At 36.6% G+C, this 18,679-nt stretch overlaps 2 protein-coding genes across 21 annotated transcripts in view; both read left to right on the top strand.

Annotated features, from left to right (window-relative positions):
- Positions 1 to 18,679, top strand: part of LOC147870961 (immunoglobulin superfamily member 22-like) — a 95,396-nt gene that overhangs the window by 66,602 nt on the left and 10,115 nt on the right. The gene's annotated exons all lie outside the window — the stretch shown is intronic.
- The window catches only part of LOC110827052 (uncharacterized), a 158,418-nt gene continuing 156,144 nt past the window's right edge, over positions 16,406 to 18,679 (top strand). For 17 of the 20 annotated variants that reach the window (XM_087341584.1, XM_087341588.1, XM_087341589.1 and 14 more), the window contains exon 1: positions 16,428 to 18,083. The gene's annotated coding sequence lies outside the window, so the exon portion shown is untranslated. Of the gene's footprint in view, positions 18,084 to 18,679 lie in introns of all 20 variants that reach the window. The other 3 variants (XM_087341585.1, XM_087341603.1, XM_087341604.1) reach the window with 3 other exon arrangements.

Raw genomic sequence — 18,679 nt, 5'->3', positions numbered from 1 at the left:
AAGAAAACCTACACTTAAATAGATTTGGTGCTGGGTCGTGCAAGCGGAACGTCCATAAAACTGCAGGCTTGCTCAACGACCACAGTCTGTTAACTGGGTACTTGCTGTCAGTTTTGTTCATGTAATTTAAATACATAGGCATAATTTAAGGCATATCCAGGCCATTTAAGTTCTGTGTCAGTGCAGTCACAGATACTATGCCCTACGTGTTTCTGAAGGTCTACCACCACAAAATATTTTAACGCTCAGTATGAAATGGTACTACACCTGTCGGACCTCAGAAATTTACAAGACTCTTAAATTTGTATTATTTGTTGCATCGACTTAAAACGTGCGAGAATCGAAGACTTTATACGTCACTAAGTGTTTCGTAAATTTGGTTCAATGGAGTCATTAATTTTGGCGGGATAGCCACGTATAGATAACATTCGAGAATGTTAATTTCATTAGGTCGTTTTTGTTTAAAAACCGAGGAAGACCGTTGTTTCTTTAGTTATTATTGTAAGCAGTTAACAGTTACACACTTGTACTATTGCTTGCCAGCAATTCTTCAACTTTGCTAAGTTTATTTTACAGAAGGCAAAACTTTACCGCATCATTCACCATTAAAATTACGTTGTGTAGTTAAATCTGTGTAGTCTAGAATTAAAACTAAAAATAAATTTTATAACTCTTTCAATAATTTTTATTACCAATTTAATATAATACATATTAATATAAAAAATCGTTTCAACACTTAAGAAATGCCTGTATTTAACTTGTGTATTCCAATTAAGCTTTAATATATTAACACACAAGTTTAAAATTCGTAATTATTTTGATGTAATTTTAAGCTACTTAAATGCTATAAAATTACATCTTGTTGGTTACTACATGCAGCTCTGTGTAAAAATAAATTACATTTGACTTGGCTTATCTTAAATAAACCATTTATTTATTCTACTGTCTGATCATTCTTATTAATGTTGACAATTTTATTGGAATTTTAAATAAAATAAACTGATCAAGTAGAATTAAGTTGTGTTGGTTACGAAATGTCATTTCATATCAAAACGAATTACATTTGACTTGGCTTAACTTAGAGGAACGTGTCATTTATTCTGCTGACTTATCATTTTTATTAGCGTTTATAATTTTATTGGAAATTTAAATAAGGTAAAGTGATAAGTAGGGTATGAGGTTTTCACGGCGGTCAATTCGAAGGCTGCCTCCAAAATCGTCCTGGTGCTGGAGACATCAAGGACCTCTGAAATTCTTTAAACTTCTAACAGACTACGCGGTGCTACAAACAAAAAGATGTGACAAAGTGATGTCTTGTCGGTGTTTGTTTCTGCTTCATGATTCATGTGTATAGGTTTGCTAAAGTGCTTTATGCATCCACATAAATCACATGGTACAGGATCTGTTGACAGTAAAGCAGTTCCGTTTCAGGCTCTGCCTTCAATGGACATTTTTCATTGCCTGAAGTTATCTGCCCTTTTATTTAACAAGGCAGTTTACTGAATGCGTGCCCTGTGCAGAGTCAATGTTTAATTCCAGGAAAGAGAACGTCCATAAACCTTCCAGCAGACTGGAACGTAGTTACTGTAGTGAAAACTCAAATTTTAAAAGAGGGTTTGTGAAAATATTCTAAATTTGACATAATAATTTCGCATGGTTATCGAACGAATTCGGTCCCAAATGTACTTTGTGTGAATTATAACGCATTAAATGTTAAAGTGGATATAGCATCAAACGCAGAAAATTATTCGTGTATTTTTTCTTCATTTCGTGCACTGTCGTAAAATGTAAACTATTTTTCTAATGTTCTTCAGGTATCTCATTATACTAACCTATTTCCGTAGGCGCATGAGTGACCGAAAGGCGTCTGTGGGAAAAGCATAAAGACATAAGTAATAGCTGACGGAATTTAAAAACATAATTTAAACATAGGAGTATTTACTTTATAATGCTCGTCCACTGTTTATTAAAAGTACTTCACTATATGTAAAAATTGTATAGCGTAATTTTAATTATAAATGTAAAATTGGGTTTTAGGTGTATGAATATTTACAGTACATAACAGGAGTGTTAAACACGTTTCACCTGTGACATGTTTGAGGTGACAGTGTTAGACAGTGATTAAATGAGTTCTGTATACAGCCGTCAGCTTCTCGCAGGCAGCATCATCTGCACAGTATGAACTGTAATTTATATTCTGTGACAATATTTTAATCACAATTTAGTTTTAAACTGGGGAGAAAGAGTGCTACCTGCTGGGATATGACCCTGGAGAGTTTCTATGGCTGCATTTACGAAAATATCTTTGTTGACGTCATTTGTAATGCTTTGACTTTACACAGTTTAATTTTCTATTATGGGAATGAACTGTCTTTAATATAAGGAATTATATTTTGAAGACAGTCGCCTTCATACAACTCTGCATGAACGCTAATACAAAATAACTTTCAGGGGGACAGAGAAGAAGCAGATATATTAATTTCTTGCTTTTACGTGTGTTAAAAGTATGCCTACTGTAACTGATCCATTTATTCATCTGTTATGCGTATAAATCAGTCAAGGACGGCTAAATGGATTTTTGTAAAATTTAATGTAAAGCTTATATTAATTTTGTTTGTTTAAGGTAGAGTTGTCACTTTGACGCCTTAAATAATTATTTGTCTTTTTTTTCTGAAGTTAATATTTATATAAGTATTACTCCATTCTGATAAAGGTTTGCTATAGCTGGCATTACTCCACTCAGTTTGAGTCAGCACTAGACAGCTGAATTAAGGCCGTGCGAATGTAAAACGCTACATTAGCTACGACAACAGGACACGGCTGCAAGGATTTATTATTGCCATTGTTTCTTCATTTTTTGAGTGAATTTGTTCGTGTGTAGTTAGCAGGGTCGCGTTTTAAGTAAACACATCTGTATACAGTCCACGACTGTAATCTTGAGACTTGCGGGGTGATGAAGTGGGGTGAAGGAGGAAATATAGCGTCTGCCTTTAACGCTACGGACTTCCTGCATTCCTTGCAAGTCTCAAGATTACAGTCGTGACTATGAATACAGTAGGCCAAACTACTCACGTGTTTGAAGAGTGGTATTCGAAAACTAGTTGTTATGGCCAAGGTTACGAAGAACTTCCACATTTTGAGCTTGATTGTTTTTGCGATAATAATGTTTTATACTGCGCACATGAAATTTTAAGCCTTATGTAAGTACATGTAGAACATATCAAAGGACCTTAAAGAAACTATCTAATTTGTCTTTAGAACTTCGGCTTGTATCTTAAATAAAATGCACAGAAATATGTTAAAGGTTAGTCGGTTGATGTGTGTATAGATTGAATATCGAATTATGAAGGAGGATATAATTTTGTTTAAAATCGGATACTTCGTATGAACCCCAGGCTGAAAATAATATTTTTTTCAATTGACTTTTACATTATAAAAATTGTTCCCATATCACATACAGTTAATATAGATCTCTTAAAAATAAAGTTTTGTTCCAAATATTTTTCAATACAATCTGACATATTTTGCATAACACAAGTAAATGTTGTTCATGATATTTAAAGGCGTAGGTAGTATAGAAGAAGCCAAAGGCAATATTGAATTTTTTAGCCATATCCAATTATTGTAGCTGATGCACTGAGTCAAATGTGTAGAGCCGTAGTTCCAACTGTTAGCCTTTCGATAATCGGCTGTCAGAGACAAATATTTTTGGTGTCGCTGTTGTTAGGAGTTGGTGCATTAAGTATTACCTTGTTAGATAATGGTGACTTGAGTGCCACTGCTGTGGCTGGGAGAGTCGTACGAGATGGCGGACCTACTTGTGATTCGACTTTTTACTGTAGTACGTAATTATTGATGGGCTGTGTTATAAAATTGTACACTCTGTTCATTTTATTCAGTCTTATCACATGAAGATACTGGCCAAATGCTATGCTACAGTTTTCGTTAAACATCTATTAAATATTTGCTCCAGAACGACATAAATTATAAGTCTGTGTAATAATTCACAGCAGCTGTAATAATTACAACAAAACTTGCTGCAAGCATCCACCATTCTGAGCAGAGTTCTAATCGTCTGTCCAATAGGATCAAATTGTTATTCCCGATTCACCTCTCGTACCCTAATAGGACGTGTGTTAAGATATGGGGTCCGCAGTGGCCGCGCGGTCGCTGGGACCGTGGGTTCGAATCCCACTCAAGCCATGGATGTCTGTCTGTGTTGTGCTGTCCTGTGTACAGGTAGAGGCCTTGCGACGGGCCGATCCCTCGTCCAAGGAGTCCTACCGAATGTCTATAGATCAAGCCAACGTAAAGAAGGGACCCCGCAGATGCTCAAGGCACTTGAAGAACGGGTCGTTCCCAGTATCCCAGTTAAGATATAACTTTTGAGAAGACTGTAACTTTCATAATGCGATGATTATATCCATCAATCGACGGCAAAAATACCCCCAAAGAAAACTGTTTCTTATTTACAGATGAAATTATCGGTAAATGATATTCCATATTATGATACATTTTTCGTACTCAGTAGCGACGTTACGGTTCGAGTTGTATTCATGATTCATCGTATAAAATTTAATTGAATTCTGTAGAGAGACAATGTAAATGTTAAAGAGAAGCATCAAAGCATCCTTAACAGACTGATGAAATCTGAAGCACACCAACAGAACCAGTCACTCCACTTAAACCGACAACTCTCATCGATTTCTGCTGAGGTCATTACCGCGGAAGCGAAGCTTTCGTGCTCTAAAGCCAGGGACTATTTTCCTTTAAAGAAGTAAGCACGTAGTCTGTATTTATTCCCTCAGAAATTGGCGAGTATATCAAAAATAAATATTTGTACCAAACTGTTTGATGTTTGCTTCACGTAAGATATTCGTTTTTCTCTCGCCTTGGAACTGGAGTTTCTGCAATAGAAAGATCCCATTCTGATTATCAACCAGCATGTTCTCTTGTCTTTTAAATGGAGTTTCTAAAGTACAAAGCATCCATATCATACATTATATCCATTAATTGGAGCTCTTCTGCACAAGGTGTCAGTAATTTCCCCTTCATCCAGCTAACCCTACGTAGGTAAAAGATTGTATCAATATAAATGTAGCTTTAACATTGATGCCTGTAACATAATAAAACAGGTTTCTAACAAGTATGTTAGGAACTTACACGTGTGAAGTTTTATCCTTTCTGTCTGCTGGTTGCAATAAACACGCTTAAATATCACATATTTAGCAGCAGACCTCGGAGCAGGCCAGTATTTGATTTATCATCTGCAAACAGAATCACTATGACAGTCCATAATCAGGCTGCGAAATTTGATACACTCGATTCCAGAAACTGATACGTTACTTAGTTCTGTACACAATGTACCAAAATAATCTGTTTTAAAAAAGTTAGATTTTCGGTCTAATGTAACACCAAGCGAGAGAATTGTAATAAAAGAGGAAAGCATATATAAGCCCTCTGTTATAAAGATATTCGAAATCTGTATGACCCTCAGATGAATACTTTTCCGTCGAAGTATGTGTCCAGAAAAAAATAAACTTTATGTTTAAACTTTTAGAGTTTGAACCTTCACATCGATGATTTTGTTTGTTTGTTTTGTCATTAAAATCCATAACTTACCGTTCTGTAATACACGAAAATTTTCTTTTCTTATTTATTTATTTTAAGTAACACTCAGTATACACTTTTTCAGTTTTCGTTATTAGCAGCAGTAATAAATTGTCCATGAATTTCTCTAGGAAATATCAGTATAGACTCCAGTAACATGGCGTGTCTATACATAGAAATTATTAATGATAATAATAAAACTCCTCTGTTTATTCTTTGTATAAATACATGCAGAATACATTGGGGGAAAAACCGTGTAACTGACCGAAACAAGAAACATAAAAATACTGATTAGGCTTACTAAATTGTAAACTGAAGCAATAACCGGAAATGTTGTCAGAAAGAGAACCCCGCTGTGTTTAGCGGACTACGCTAGAGGGGCAGTCATTTGTTTAATCCGGGCCAGTTGTTTGACGTGCCTGTATACCATATCCTTTGCATTAAACGCCAACAAAGTGAGTTGCTTGATTTATCTCACCCACACGAATAAATCCCGTAATAACCACACTTTTATCAAATTCGTTGTAGCAAAGTTACACGTGCGTAATTTGTATAACGAAAAAAATTGATCAATGTAAATTATAGCATCCACTATCCATTTCTCAGGCTAGTCTACGCAAAAATGATAGCTCATTTGGCTGTAACAGAGTTGCATTCTGATCAGAAATGCTGACATTAATACGTTTTAATTAAACGTAAGCCTTGTTAGGAGATTGTTTGATGATTTTCCCTGCGTCGACATTTATACTCGTGTTAAATCAAGTTTGTGGATGTAGTTACACAGCCATTGGAGCAACAAGGGCTTTAGTGACCTCACAGATATTTAAGATTTTCCTTCGCCCGTATCGCTGGCTACACTGCGTGGACCTAAGTTCTATAGCATTTGTGTAATCCATTACAGAAAATATGTTTAATGGTTCTTCATATATCCCTTTCCGATTTTCTACAATAATCTGAAATCAGTTGACTACAGACTAGGACGCTTACATTCCAACGTCCGACATGGGCGCTGGCAATATTTCTCTTGAGCACTATATCTACAGTGACTGTAAGACCAAGATATAATCTTCTATAGTCGACGCCGTAGCTGCTTTCCCATTGCTAAGCGCGGCTCACACTAAGCTTATATTTTCATCCCAATCTTAACAAAGATTACTAGGATATGAAAAGCAGAGTTATCACAATAGGTTGCCTGCTTCAGGAGTAACTTGACTAAAAGTGTTCAAGAAACAAACTAACCTAACTCATGGAGAGGAGTCCTTGAGAAGTTAATAGAGCGATAAACTGGTCAAGAATTGTTATTAAACCCGAAGGTTCATTAATATGTTCACAGGATATTAAGACATAAATATACACCGAATTAAGTAGCTCTTCTGTTGTAAGATTTGAGGTTTTCACAGCGGTGAGTATGGAGATTTCTGTCTTCTGGGTTGTTGCGCTGTGTAGTATGGCAGATGTTTACCAAAGTATGACATTACTCGCCCTGATGACGAAGGCAGTATGACCTCTGAAACGTTGGTAAACATCTACCATACTACACAGCGCAACAACCCAGAAGACGGAAATCTTCAGCTCTTTTTTATAGTGAATTACTTCCTTACATGTAACATATTTTTTAGACAAGCCTTAATTAAATCTTATGCAATAGGCTACTGGACTTGAATAGCAGTTATCTTTGACAGCCTACTGCCAGCTTCTTGCCCACTCGAGTACGTGCTAAATATGATCGTGACTCTGCATGTCTTAACATTTATCAGCTGATACTTTATTTAACGCATTTGTTTCGTTTGCTTAGGTTAGACTATATATCGCCGTATTACACAGAAAAATGGTCTTGACCTATGAACACGTATGAACGTGGATGGATGCTGTCTCTTAGCCCGTGTTAGGGTAGTATGTCATAATTAGGCTTGAGACACTAAGGAAAACTGTAAACACCTCCAAATTTACTGAGATTAGAACCTAACACCTGTCAGATAAAAGTCTAGAGCGTTTCACTCCGGGATGCTTGGATGTTTTTTTGTTTGATCTTATATGGTGGAAATATATTATGATCAGAATTCATTATATTTTTACTAGTCTGATGTTAGAATATTGTACTGAAATAGTATGTAACAGCTTGAATCGTGATCAGCTGCACCTTACCACTTACTTGTAGTTGTCTTAGCTGCAGCTGATAAAGCGTCGAAAAATAAGTAAAACAATAAATAAATTATTTTATTTGTCTGGGAGATTGTACGAAGATTACGCCTGGTATTCCCCGTGTCAATATCACATTGTTCTTCCTGCCATGCAGCTTGCTTCCACTAACTGCATTTCCTAACAGAGCAATGGGGGAATTCAAATGACGTATGAATATCTAAATGCATATGACAGATTTAGGTCGCCGAGATCATTATATTAGGTGCAAATGTAATGGAATTATAATTTAGGTAATTTCGTTTAAAGTGTGGTTTGTGTTTGTGTTTTGATCCGTTTTCCAGATGTGTTAATTAACGCTCTGCTTTTGAGTCGACATTAAACGACTTACCGCTATATATAAAATAAATATTTAATTCATATACAAACATTTCATATATGACGTAAAATTTTATGTGCTGGCGTTGTTGCTCTGAAAACGCATTCAGGGCGAACAAAATAGTTTTCACGCATCTTTTCGTGAGACTCTAGTTTGGTTATTAAACTCTGAATGTAACGGAAGAGAGGAAAGTCTAATGAAATTCCCACCAATGTAAATAAAGTCCGTATACACAACGTTAAGTAAATGTGTTTCGTTACAAATGTTAGTGTAGTTTCCTTGAATTTGTGAAAGCTACTTACAGATTGCGGGTGATGACATAATACGAGTACTTGTAGTAGGGATGTTACAGTTTGAATCTCGGCCTGTCTATGCCGAGATTTCATAATTCCCTTTTCCAGTTACAACGAAATCTGCCAAAGATTCTATGACATAATTAACCGATGATATTCTGATATCTGAACTCCGCAGTAAATATATCGATTGTGGGATTCAGGTGACATTGTGTAGTCTTGTAGGCGTGAGGAACATTACGCCTTCATCGCACTTGAATATGGACGAGACGAAGGATGGAGACGATATGTTCTTCTGAAACACTGTTAGTCACCAATAATACTTTGTATCATCACGAAGTGGAAAAACTTACACACGTTTTCACCGCCATGAAATCCCCAAAAGTCAACGTTGATACGTTTTCCTGCATGTGGCTACCTGGACAAGTGTCAAGTTTTATTTACAACTGTTATTTTTTTAAGTGATACACACGGTTATGAGTCATATATGCCGAAATATTAAAACCTTGCATACCGTGTGGTATATTGGAATATAAAATATGCATACAAACATTAGTGTCATTCATAGTGTAAACAGTTTTGTTTATATGCATATTTTATATTCATATATGCCGAAATTTTAATTTAAAATTATGGACAAATATTAAATCGTAATTAACCGACCCGCTAACAGAAGTCTGTGCACGGCAGAATAATTTAATAGAAGGTTCTCTTGAACTCACTGAAACGGTCGTAACACAGTCGATCGAGTTGTAAATTCGCCAGTAATTCTTTAAGTCGTCACTTGTTTGTACATATAATATTACAATAATTCTTCCACATATCCGATTCCTTAATAAGTCGGCTAGAATTTCTGGCATATTTGTTTATGGAATTGGCGTTGATCTGAGAGATATGAATAGAAATTCGTGTTTATTAAAGCATCAGGATTCTCAGAGGCCTAAATCAGTGTTGCAGATTTTGTATGCGACATCTATTTTTGAAATTTTTGATATATGAAGCCCTCTGATTCGATCTGCGTTTCTGGTGACGCATTTAACGGTTGCAACTTTGGTCCTATTTAAACCCGTAAAGCATATTATACAATAATTAACCAGGTAACAGTAGAGCGATATAAGCTAGTGATACACCCAGATAATTGAGAGAGTGTGTCGTCGTCTGATTATTGCAATACTGTTTGTTAAATTGGCAATCAGCGAACCGTTTCTGTAACACGTCTTCTTCCATTATTGACGATCCGTCATTATCTACCCATATTATCTGCCTCACCGCCACGGTGGTCTAGGGGTTAGAACGCTGGCCTTGTAAATCCTGGGGTCTCGGGTTCGATTCCCGGCGGTGCCCGAATTTATAACTTGTGTTGGGCAAGGCCGTGGTCTAGGCAACACGGAGTTTTCCTCCGGGGGCTTCCCCGGTTTCTCCGTGGCATCCCAACAATTACTCCATTCACACACAGAAGAAGGCAATGGCAAACCACTTCTGGATCATCTGCCAAGAACGTATATAAACAGGTCCCAGTCCGAGAAAAGGATGGAAGGATCCTGTTCATATGGACCTGTCGTCAGACAGAACACTACAAATAAAAAAAATAATCGTGTTGTAAGTTGTAATCCTAGAAATCTTTCCGGTAAATGAGGGTGAACAGCAGATGGTGCTCGAACCCGGTATGTTTGGAATGAGTGGCAGATTGTCTGCAGCCTCTTTAACCACTCGCTAAGAATTATACGTATTCTCTTCCATGAAACGGAGACGTGTAGGCTTATGCTGATAGTAAAAACCGTGTTTACGCTATAAAATATTTTATACCACTAGCTGGGTATTCAGTGAAATGAAATTGTAACACCAGGTGTGGCATATCACGTCTGTGTTTGTATCACCACGCGTTTTACGTCACATACAGTGATGTAATATGTTGCAGTAGAAATTAAACAGCACTGAAGTAAAGTGTGAGTATGGCCGCTCTCATAAACTATTCTGTGAATAATTCTTCTTTGTATGTTCGCATTCATGATATAGCTTAGTCCGCCTTGACCTCATTTGAGTTGACTGATGTGGCAGTGTGGGGTCTAAGTTAAGTATGTACCACATGTGATGAAGATATCGCTCGAACTACGGGTATTCACTGTAGTCATTTATCGTCTTAGAATGATATTGTGTTTTATTATGTGTAGAATCATATTGATTACGCGTGTTATATTTCTTGCATTCTGCACATTGCCATGTATTTGGTGAACATTATGATACATTTATTATATTACAGTTATCATGAGATCTGAATGTTAGTTGTTGCCGCTGAGTCGCTAGTAACGAAAAATATGGAAGGAGAATTGATAGCTCAGCAGTGAGTGTATGTTACGTTGCATTAAGTCTTTCTGAACAAGTCAAAGATGAGTGAGGTAACGTACTGAAAGTAAAATTCGTATCTGAAATTGTCTGTTTGTTTAAGAAGTTTATTTGATCTGTTACTCTGTGTTAGTATAATTAACAGATCCGCGTATCAGATTTATTTTGTTCATGTAAAAACGATAAAAATTATAGTTATGTGAAACCTACCCTATGCTTATTTCGTTTGCAATAAATGTGTATTTCTCTCTGGTGTGGCGACTACTCAGAGAAGGTGCTTTGCACATTTTCTTTTCCAGTAACCTTTCACATGCGTATGTGACGTGTTGGGGCCAATTGATGTTACCTCCAAGATAGAAGCTGCATAACAAAAGCGAATTTAAGCAATATCACCACTTACAGTAATGACAGTTTGACTGATTTATTTATTAATGGGCCCTAAGTCAGAATATTATTTGTATATATTATATTATTTTTGCGAACCAGCATGTAAATTCATTGCAAAATTTGAACTTTTGTTTTGTGATTGGAATTGCCTGTACAGTGCTTTATTTGCGAAAATGTACTTATTTAAAGAATTAAATGTTTAATCTCACTAATCTTTATATTTTGCACAGCCTACGTTGAACTTTTTTATGTAAGTAGTCATCTTTTTTCCTAATGATGACATTAATAATAATAATAATACCTGTTTGTTGCTATATCCTGCCTACCTCCAATCGAAGTAATAATGCGTTTTAAATACATGTGTATAGGGCCTGTGTTTGCAATAACCTTACCTGTATCTCCATTCTTCGACATCGGGAACATAAAGACACGAACGCCAAGAGGTAGTTCCGTTATGTTGCAGAATCAAACGTATTTTTTCAAAGCTATTGATATTCATTACCTGGCGTTATAAATATTTCTCTTTTACTTGTTAAATACTAATTCTAATAATATGTAAAACGCTTTACATAAAACTTGCAGATTATAATGATATCTGCGTTTTATGTCACATAAATATATATGTGGGCAGTACGAAACAAAAACTTTTTTACATTTCAGTATAGGCCTTCAGCACTAATTTCTAAAGAAATTCTTTGTGTAGCTTCACAGCTGAAACGTTTGGACAGACAGACGGACAGAGAGATGACGTCCTCATTACACATTCCTTGCACAGAGTGGATAAAAAATGACGCATAATACAAACCAAAATGTCAAGGATGTGGAAGGGGTCAGTGACTTAGTAATCAGAGTGGGATCAGATAATAATATACAGGCGAGTAGATAAAGGGAATTTTTAAGCAGCAAGGGTTGATTTGTAATTGTACTATCCATGACGAAGATTGACACTCAGGTTTCTGCAAGGATTTTCCCATAAAACAACACCAAATTCTGGGAATGAATGGGACACCGGACGGGGTCAGTCGAAGTCCTCACTCCCTCAACTTCAGCCGCCTCAAGGTTGTTGCATATTCAGTCAAGAAGTTGACATGCGCCTTCGTCACGTAACGTCGCAACATACAGCCTGTCAAGTTTAGTGTAACCAGCCTTTGGACGGTTGTCTATGTATCACTGTCAGCTAATATGTACATACAGTACACAGGAACGGAAAACAGAATGAGGGCAAACTGATAAAGTGGATAGTTGTAGAGTAGGATTTGAGGTTCTTACTGTGGTGACTATGAAGATGGCTGTCTTCTGTGTTATAGCATCGGATAGAATTTACGTGAAGATGGAGGCAGCAAGGACCTCCGAAACGTTGGTAAACGTGTACCAGACTATGAGTCGGTACAACACAGACGAGAGCCATCTTGTGGATAGTTGCATTTTCTAACATTACTGTACCAAATATTATAAGTTAGACTCTTTGTGGGGATTCGGAAACCCGAGAAAAGTTTCCAAATTCCTCCGTAGCTCGAGTCTTAAAAGTTCATACTTTTAGGAACATTATATATGAATTGAAAAGAAATTCTATGTATTTGTGTATTTTGGATTTTGCTTTTAAATTTATGATGAAACGTATAGAAGTATTGACCCGATATGGTAATATTAAGGGAACTGCAGAACTTACCAGAGGCATACGTCGAGGTAAATATTGGTACTTTCTTTTATTAAATATCGGCTTATTGCTACTGTACTTGCAAGACATTTAAAAGCTGAAATTTGTATACTTCAGAAACATTAATGTTTGGACATTAAAGAACAACGTACGGAATGTAAGAACGAGTGTTAGTAGTAAGGCATTTAAAACGAAGTCCGGAGTTGGGAATCGCTGCCAAAATTGTCTGCACCAAGATTTCTCGTCGCTTTATGCCCTTTAAAGAAATTAAAATATATCATTACTTTAAAACAAGCTTAGTAGCATTCTTCTATAACCATATCCATCATTCTGTCTTCCAGTTACTCGTTAAGTATTTAATAAGTTATCATAAAAGAAAACGGACCAACAGTATACCATAATGTGCGACTATGCGACAAACACGTCCAATATCGTCTTTTGTCGGAACACTTTTCACATAGCTTCTTATCCTTCAACTACAGGTTCGGGTTTTGAGACAGGATATTCAACCAGGGGCTATCTGGAAGTAGCTAAATCAATATAAATCCTATTATAACTCTGTGCACCTAGAGCTACTGTGAATTATCAGGTTCGCATGTACAGAATTCAAATTACATTTCTAATCTAACTTCCGTGTCTAAATAATCGCTATTCTTGCTACCTCTACCCGCCTGAGATAAGATTCTTTTCAGACGAACCTGCTGATGGAATAGTGTCACTATACAGTTGCATTGATGTTTGTTGTTTAACAAAGCAATGTAAAGTCGCATAGATAATATTAATAGCTTTATTAAAGCTGGTGTGATGTGTTTCTGGCGGAACTTTGATTTCAACAGTATTACGATTACATTTTGATTATAAACTGAGCATGAATGTATTTTTGTTTTGAAATTTCAGTCAGTACCTGCACAATTTGGGCATAAAAACTTTAATTACTCTAGTCCCTGATAGACGTAATATATGTTAATTTATTGTACACTGTATTAGTAAACAGAGTATGCTTTGCTTTACGGTGTCAGTGAAAACTAATCTTCTTACATGGCAACATTTCTCATTGAGTTATTAAGTTTATTGTATGCTACATCATATTAATTTAGACAGTTAATGGTTTTATTGACATTAACAATATGGTGCAGTTCGATGGGTTATGAGAGTTATTACCTAAGCTGAATAAAGTAGGATTTATAACAGACTTCTGTTCTACGTAATAACTCAAAGTACATTATTGTGTTAATTGAGTATGTGATCAGATCCATTAGCGCTCTGTCGTTTTCACAGATAAGCAGAATCTGTACGTAGTGCAACAATAAAGCAGGCTGAATTTCGTCGAACTGTATCCTCACAAACAAATGTCGTGCGCACGGCAGATATACAGGAGCAATGCAAAATCTGAGAACTGTGTATGAGACTTTGCGGAAGATGTAAGGAAATTATATTATGACGCCAAAGATTGTACTGGTGTAGGAAACAAGTTTCCATGCTAATTTTGCTTTTATTAAAACCTGTACATGTATTTTACAACGTTTTCCACTAACAGAAATGTAACTGTAATGGCAACACTTCGATAAAAACTTATTCAACGACATTAATTTTACCATATTATATGAATAACAATTTAAAAAAGTATTAGCATGATCTTAATTTACTCATGACTCATTAATTATTTGAAGCACATAACGAAATGCGTAATAGGGGAGAGGATTAGTTAGATGGATTAATGGTTTGAAGCACGATTTTCATATAGCAGTCATTCAAGCCTAATAATTAAAAATGCAGTTGATATCTAAAAAAAAAACAAAAAAAAACAGCGCGTCTCTGTTACAAACATCAGGAGGATAACGCCGTTTACAGAGAAAATCACTCTTTATTCTCAGAATCACACAACACGCTGAAGGAATGACAGAGATATAGAATGTTGAAGGAGGTAGTAGTTTGCACTGAGCTTCAAAGAGCAAAGAACACAGTCAGAGTTTTCTCGTGATTTTCTTTTGTTCCTCCACCGTAAGCCAGATTAGTGTGCCTTAATCAAGACACGACTGTTTTTTTCTGTATTGTTATAAATTCATTATTTATCTCACTCGACGTTTTATATTTTGGCATTGTCTTTAAATAAACCACGAATAAATTAATTTTCCACTACCTTAACGACTATCATAACTTGAAGAAGGACTCTGCTTCAAGCAAATTAGTAAGTTAAGCATTGCAAATAATTGAAAACATGTTTGGCATTTATGCCCACAGTCTTGATATTTCGAGTTAAAAGACCATATGCAGATTTGAAGAAAAATGCAGGTAATTTGAGTGTAGGAAGAAGAGATTAGAGACATAGCCCTGACCTTAATGTGAGTACTTAACTTTTGTTGTTTGTCTTTGTAGTTTAACGTCTGACACTTTTGAAACCGGAATTTAGAAGGCGTGACAAAATTAGGTGGCCGTAGGATTATGTGTTAAAACGTATTAGAGATGTAGGAGTCATGCAATAGAGCAACGTACTTGAAGAATTTCTGACAATAATTAAATACTGCAGTTAATCTCAGTGATTAGAAAAAGCCCTGCGTTTTGAATCGTAGACTTACTGAGTACGACGCAATTATCACAACTTAAGAGCGCAATCTAAAAAAAAAAATACTCACACAGGTGTCAGTCATGAGAAAAATAAATTGTCTACATTAGACCTAAAGTTTTATTGCATGAATATGTAAAGTAAATTAAATTTTAAACGCAGTTGTCGGCCTTGGGACTTCTACAGACCTGCCGTGACGTGAAAGCAGTGGGCCGTCATGGTAATATTTTACCGCAAAATTAGCTTCGGTGTGCGACATATATTTCTGATCCACTGGGACCACTGAAAGTCGCAGTTGAGTACTTAGCGGACCTGCTTTCTATTACTGAGGTTACCGTTCGGAATCTCAGACCAGAGATCACGTATTCTGACTGACGTTATTTCAGTTTACTCATTTTCTAAAGAACATACTGAAATAATACTGTAAAATAAACTGCGACTTTCAATGGGAAACAAGCTACTGTGGACTATTTTAAGGCAACGTTTTACAACAGTACTATCCAGAAGAGTGAAGTGGCAATAGGCCGGAGAAAACTGTAAAGAGATGAGCTCCATAATTTGTGCTGTTCACCCTTGTTACTAGGATGATTAAATCAAGGAATGAAGCGAGACCTGCTCTGTTCATGGGGGTAGGCGAAAAATGAGCACGGTTCTTTGTTTCGAAAGGCTGGAAAGTAAAATGCCACTCTGAAGACGCAGGCGTAAATGGGAGATAATATTAAAATGGAGCAAAGCATTCGATTTTGAAATGAGATAAATGCATTTCTTACAAATCGGACCAAGCGATTTTAATAGAAGCTTCTCAGGAATGCGCCTAAAACGCTGACTTCCGTCTAGCACGATCACAATTCGAGCTTAGTTGTTTGAATGGTCCGATACTTAACGCTGTACTAACCCAATGACGTTTAAAAGCAACATCGTTGGGTGATTTCAGAAATAGTGTTCGTGTTAAACAAAATGCAGTTAAAAGGCGTAAGCTGAGTTGAATGGGTGAAGACGCAGGCAGGCGCACCTTGTGGAGCGGGTGGGACAGCCAAGCAGCAGTGCGATGCGCAACTGGCATTCAGTAGTCTGCGGGCAGGCGAGCCGCTCGCATCGCGGTGTTGGTGGTCGTAGTTCGTTTCCGTGCAGTTGCTGGATTCTAGAAGTTTTCAATGCTGTGTGTGGGGTCGGAAGTGTTACTTCTATGCGCGGCATCATTTTAAAATGTACTCACTCTGTGTTGGACGCATGAAATCGAAAATAGCAGTGTTTTATCAGTGATCGTGGTTAAAACTTGTTAACAAGTTTTGAGACTCGGTACAAGATACGTATGACAGTTACCAACTTTGAAGAAAGTGACAGAATATTCGTGGCATTTCTCCTTATTAAGTGTTGAAGCAGATATGGTGTTACAGATGTCAGAAAGACATGTTCTTTGCGCTTACAGTTTTAAAGTTTGTTTTTATTACTGGTTACTGAGACTTCGTGTTAAATCAATCTCAAGACACAAAATGTAGCTGAAAAGTTCTTCATGACATTCGTGCTTCGAGAATCATGTCACCGTTGTTTGACACCGGAAGTGGAAACTGTGAAACTGTAATACGAGTATGTCAAAATAGGTTTATGTTCGTTTTACTATGCCGTACGTTTACAAAGTTAGGTTTTAAAATAAACCGCTCGTTACCAGTTACTGATATAATGGCTTAAAGGTGTGTTAGGAACCACAATACTTTTATATGCTTCCAAATAATTAAGTCATACAAACGAGAAAATATGTCCGTCTACCATCTGTTTTAAGTAATTGGTCATAAGTAGCTTGTTGTTCACGTCCACCATTTTAAATCTAAAAGAAATTCCATGTGCTAGAATTTTTGTCGTGTAGATGTGTAGATGGATTTTTAAATGTTTCCGAATTTTTTCCGAGTTTGTCTTCGAAGGAAATGTTTGTTATGTCCGTATTAAAAAGACGCGCGTTGTTTTAATCTGATAACACAACTTGTTTTAGAAGGAAGAACAAGGGGGAACGGATAGGCCTACACTGTCGTAATTCATCTGGTGTTAAGCAGCTTACAGTTCGCAATTTTTCTTGCCACGAAGAACAATTGGCCCAAATGTCTGCGAGCATTCAATTTCATTTGTTAATATATAATCTCGTACCTGTATCTAATGACCACGAACAAAATTTAACTTCATATGACGCAGAAAAGGAGTTTTACACATTGTGTAGCAGTAAAATCAGTGTGCGTTTCTCGACTCCACAACACGAACGACTTATTAAAAAGTAAAATTTGTTTCACCCTGAAGAATTGGAGTGTCTGTTGTCGGTTTAGGTGTTACAGCAGAAAAAGAAAACATTTCGGAAGTGTACTTGTCATTAAAAAAATTTCCATACGTGTTATGTGTTAATGTTACGACGTTTGTCAGATTTTATTGAATATATTGAGTCTAAGAGTTCAATTAAGTTACAACAAATCCCATATAAAGACTTTTTAAACATTTAGAAACAACTCTCTGTTGAAGCTGTTGTGAATTATTCGAAGTTAACTCTGTGCGTGCCATGTGTTTACTAGCATTATAGAAAACATTTGACTCAGCGTTTGAAGACTTAAGATATCAAGATGGCGAGTAGCGAAACTGTGATGGTGTTGGTGACGGCGTTCTTGCTGCAAGGCGCCGCGTCGACTTCCCAGGCAACAACGGAGGAACTTCTATCCGAACTCGACAAACCAAGTGAGTAATGTAACAACGGCGATGCAGTTTTATATCGACTTTGTGAAAAAAATCTGGTTTGAAATACATTCGCTCTTATGCGTAGACGTGTGCAATCGCAGACAAATTAATATGCAGTAGTTCACTCTACGTTGTTTTCCAATCTACAGTTTTACGTAACTTCAGTACATATTTAGTTTAATTTATCCTTGACAGATGTCACTGATAACAGTACCTCGGATACCGAACCAGCAGTATGAACGAAATCTGTTTTATATATTAAAATGGAATTTAGGAAAACAGGTTTCTAGGGCGCGGATTGGATTAATCTGCCTCAGGATAGGGAAAGGTGGGAAGGTGTTGTATACGTGTTAATAAAAAGCGCATAATTTCTTTACTAGCTGAGATGAATGTCTGCTTTACAAGAAGAACTGTGCTGCGTGAAATTAACACAGAATTATGTTGCGTAGCTTGTAGGCTACTTCGCGTCGTGTACACCAAATTTTGGAGACGAATCTGACTTTTTGTTGTTATGTACCTGCAACTTTAGTCCCGGGTTAGCATGTTTCACGATGCACGACAGCGCAAAGGTACGTCGGAGCCTACAAGCCCTCCAT

Source organism: Zootermopsis nevadensis, unplaced genomic scaffold (genome assembly GCF_977971745.1).
Source record: "Zootermopsis nevadensis isolate Lab colony 2312 unplaced genomic scaffold, Znev_1.0 Znev_ptg000082l, whole genome shotgun sequence".
NCBI classification, from domain to species: Eukaryota; Metazoa; Arthropoda; class Insecta; order Blattodea; family Termopsidae; genus Zootermopsis; species Zootermopsis nevadensis.
This window is presented reverse-complemented; position numbering and strand designations above follow the sequence as displayed.